At 29.9% G+C, this 4,764-nt stretch overlaps 1 non-coding gene across 1 annotated transcript; it reads left to right on the top strand.

The window, feature by feature from the left end:
- The first annotated feature begins 3,458 nt into the window (after positions 1 to 3,458).
- LOC149149849 (U6atac minor spliceosomal RNA) lies at positions 3,459 to 3,586 on the top strand. Its single transcript, XR_016263955.1, has one exon. It is a non-coding gene; the product is annotated as a U6atac minor spliceosomal RNA (small nuclear RNA).
- The last annotated feature ends 1,178 nt before the right edge of the window (positions 3,587 to 4,764 follow it).

Consider the following 4,764-nt stretch of genomic DNA (forward strand, 5'->3'; position numbering starts at 1 on the left):
TTTTAGATATTATATAAGAAAGTACATTTAAAACTAGTCACAATTAAATTTTTAGATTTATTTCATTTTAATTTAAATTATTTTGCATGGATTTGATCCATGTTTAATTTGGAAAACTCTGATAAAAAGGAAAAAATTATCTAAAAGTCAATATTATTGCATCTCCATTCCCAAAGATGTAAATCTTTAAGTTTAACCTCTTTTTTCCCTTTTAAAACCCCATGGGCCAAGTTTAACTTCATAGTTTTAACAAAAAAATTTTAAGTATTTCATACACACTTATTTTAACTTTGAAGTGAGAGAATAACCTAAGATGAAAGTGGGAAAAATGTTTATTTCAAAGTTTTTTTTGATGGGTTTTGATCCATATCCAATTTGGATAAAGGATAAATTATCTTATTTGGATTAAGAAGATCTATATCTAAATTGCATATTTATTTTCAAGGATGCAAATCTTCAAATTTAGTTTTTATAGTTTTGGCCAAGTTTTTGTGTTTATATATATTTATGAGGTGTAAACTTTTTGGTTTGTGTGGGGTTTAATCTTCACTATGTCTTAGATTCAGATTTTATGGGAGGGGTTGAGGATGAAAGCTATTTTTGGGGGCATTTAAACTATCCAATTGGGCGTCCAAGCTAGATCCAACTTCACAAAATCTTGGTGAGTAACATTCTACATGGGCATATCATTCTTCCATCCAACATTGGAACTACACACTCAATTGTGCATAACATGGCCATAAACAACTTATAACTTATAATTCTGATTATTATTGAGATATAAAGATTGCTCAAATATTTTAAAATTTACTTGGTAACTTAAAAGATAGAATAATAAATACCAAATCTACATATACATAATTTCTATGAATATACTATGAAATATTTTCTCTTATTGTAGATTTAATTACCTAACTTTTATAATAATTTTCTTTTATTCTATCTTATTGTAGATTTAGTTAAACCACTTAACTTTTATAATAATAATTTTTTCCCTTTGAAAAGAAACCCGTATTTTTCAGGTGTATTCTTTAAGGATCTTCCTTCTTCCTTGTATGACAAAAACTGTCAAAATAAAATTGTTGTCTATATACGTGGTGCATGCATTCTGTATTATCAGATTGTGAAACATAACATGCAAACAAAGTTCATGCTTTAACAAGTAACTATAGTGAACATGTTCATACAAAGCTCGAATATAAATAAAACATACAAAATAAACTGTAGTTCCACATAGATAAGCAACATATAAAAATAAGTTAGGAAATACCAACAAAAGTATACTCATCCATATAGGTACATTGTGGGTTTCCAAATATTTCACTTTTATAATAATTATATTCAAATATTATCTCATAAATTTAGAAAATATACGAGTGATTTTTCTTTTTCTTTTTCTTTTTCTATTTCTTTCTTAAAGTGACAATGTCTCATCTCTATTTTACCGTGTAAAAGACCTTTCAATACAATAACCTTACTTTTAAAATATCAAAAATCGTTTGTCCTGTACACTTTTTTTAGTTGCATAGTTCTACCTTGTAATTGAAACTCTTACATGCAGATATAATCTTCCTTTTAAAATTTTAAAAATATTTTTTCCTATACTATTTGGGTTGCATAGTTCTATTAAAAGGCCTTGTATTATGAAGGTACATTGTGGGTTTCCAAATATTTCACTTTTATAATAATTATATTCAAATATTATCTCATAAATTTAGAAAATATTTTAGTTATTTTTCTTTTTCTATTTCTTTTTCTTTTTCTTAAAGTGACAATGTCCCCTCTCTATTTTACCGTGTAAAAGACCTTTCAATACAATAATCATACTTTTAAAATATTAAAAATCATTTGTCCTGTACACTTTTTTGGTTGCATAGTTCTACCTTGTAATTGAAACTCTTACATGCAGATATAACCTTCCTTTTAAAGTTTTCTTCTTTTTCTTTTTCTTTTTCTTAAAGTGACAATGTCCCCTCTCTATTTTACCGTGTAAAAGACCTTTCAATACAATAACCTTCCTTTTAAAATTTTAAAAGTCATTTGTCCCTTCCATTTAAAATTTTCTTCTTTTTCTTTTTATTTTTGTCTTAAAGTGACAATGTCACCTCTCTATTTTACCGTGTAAAAGACCTTTCAATACAATTACCTTCCTTTTAAAATATTAAAAATCATTTGTCCCTTCCATTTAAAATTTTCTTCTTTTTCTTTTTCTTAAAGTGACAATGTCCCCTCTCTCTATTTTACCGTGTAAAAAACCTTTAAATACAATAACCTTACTTTTAAAATATTAAAAATCATTTGTCCCGTACACTTTTTTGGTTACATAGTTCTACCTTATAATTAAAACTCTTATATGCAAATATAACCTTCTTTTAAAATTTTAAAAATATTTTTCACTATGCTATTTGGGTTGCATAGTTCTATCTTATAAAATATAACCTTCTTTTAAAATTTTAAAAATATTTTTCCCTATGCTATTTAGGTTGCATAATCCTATCTTGTAATTGAAACTCTTACATGGAGATATATTGCTAGCTGAGATACATCCAAATGAACCAATCGGGAAAGTTCTGAAATTCCTTCGGAACTTACATAATCCAGATAACATTATTTTTCCAACATAATCTCGAGTCTGAGTAATTGAATTAGCATTTTTTTCAGTGGGGAAGAGCATTCCGTTGAAGAAGCAACATTCACATATAATAGCCGAAGCGAAGCGAGTAGATACAACAGCCGAGGCTGCGAAGCGAAATTGAATTAGCATTGCTATGGTAACAGAAGGCTTGAATTTACAGTCCAGCATAGGATAATATTTTGAGTCGGAGAAAACATAAACTGATGGGCATGTGGTTTAGGTTGTATTGCATTTAAATCTTTGATGTATTTTGTAGGTGTTTTATTGAATCCTGCATTGTATTTAGAGTACAAGCATCTCAACCCACAATCTTTTAATTGAGTATTTAATATGTATTTAAATTATTATGATTATGGAAATGCGCGTCAATAAAGAGAGGTAATAGCTAAGTAAAGCAAGAGAGACTCCATGATCCGTTGACACAAGTATATTCCTTTGTTTGCAGTTACCTGACCTCACATTCAATTCGGGTTGAATAGCAAAGCCACTCAAACTCAAGTGGAAGACAAATTCCTGCCGCTACTTGATACATTTTAGACTTTATAAGAATACAAATATGAACTATTTATAAACAATCTCGGCGGTCCGAGCACAGTGGTCCCACATAAAGCCCAGAAAATAAAATTTGAAGGACGTGCACAGCCAATCGATGGATGGACTAAAAGACGTTATGAGACACATGTCTGAGAGAAAGCGAAGGTATTCTTCTTCTTCCTTAAGGTATAGGTTAACAGCGATGAATGAAACCACACATTTATCCCACATTGTCACCGTGTCAATTTTTATTAACATATATAATCCTTGTCTACAAGCAATTAATATTGTGTTCGTAGAAAGGAGAGATGGTTGGCATCTCTCTCGACAAGGACGGGAACAGTCTTCGGACTTTCTTATCGCACGCGGTTAAGGCTCTCCATCCTCTCACAGGGGTGGATCTTATCACAAGTTTTTCGCCCCCTTATGTTTTTAACGCTGTTAAACCATTTGTTTATATATGTAAATCTTCTTACCACAAGTTTTTCGCCTCTGTTAAATCATTTATTTATATATGTAAATCTATCACATCACGCTGTTAAACCCGTCTTTAATTATATTTGTTAAGTTAAACCATTTATTTATATATGTAAATCTTCTTACCACAAGTTTTTCACCTCTGTTAAATCATTTATTTATATATGTAAATCTATCACATCACGCTGTTAAACCCGTCTTTAATTATATTTGTTAAGTTAAACCATTTATTTATATATGTAAATCTTCTTACCACAAGTTTTTCACCTCTGTTAAATCATTTATTTATATATGTAAATCTATCATATCACGGTGTTAAACCAGTCTTTAATTATATTTGTTAATCTATCACATGCTGCTCAGTGCGCTCACGTTGTTCTTTTTTTAATTACAAATAAAATAAGAGTTTAGAAAGAGGTAATTTCTACTATGATGTTAGTTTATCAAACATGGAAAAACTGATTTTAAATTTAAATGAAGAACATCTACAACAGATCACTTTGACTCGCACCAACGAAAAATCCCTATCCGATATCATAGTTTAAATGAGGCATAGTTGGGTACTTGGACGTTTTTAGTTGGGTATTTGGACCTTTTTTCTTTGGGTTCCACTTTGTATTCTCCACAGAGCTTTAGAATCACACTCATTGTCACTTCATATGGAATATCCATGTCTTGAAAAATGCTACCATTATGGGCCCACCATAAGCCATAAACCAAAACACAAGGCAAAGAACCATAAATTTTAACTCATGCAAGCACTCTTGTGAACTTTATTTCTACCATGTTTCCTTAGGATTAAAAGAACAAGCCACTTATGACCAAACATTTGTTGCATGTGGACACCAAAAAAACAAGTGTGAGATAGATTCAACATAAATCTTGCAAAGGGCACATTTGTTGGGAACATTCCTACCTCTTTTTAAACCATTGTCCCACGTTAACAACTTGCCTTTTATAAATAAGCACAAGATAATATTGTGTTTGAGAGACACATGAATTTTCCATAGAAATTCTCACCAGCACTACTTTTCTTCAATAAATTGAGTCTCTATCTCAATAGTATAACTAAGCGTAGTTATGTATTCTTTAGTACTTGAATTTTTTGATCGGCAGAG

Source organism: Pinus tabuliformis, chromosome 9 (assembly GCF_031772625.1).
Source record: "Pinus tabuliformis cultivar Carrire ecotype Pingquan chromosome 9, CPIR1, whole genome shotgun sequence".
NCBI classification, from domain to species: domain Eukaryota; kingdom Viridiplantae; phylum Streptophyta; class Pinopsida; order Pinales; family Pinaceae; genus Pinus; species Pinus tabuliformis.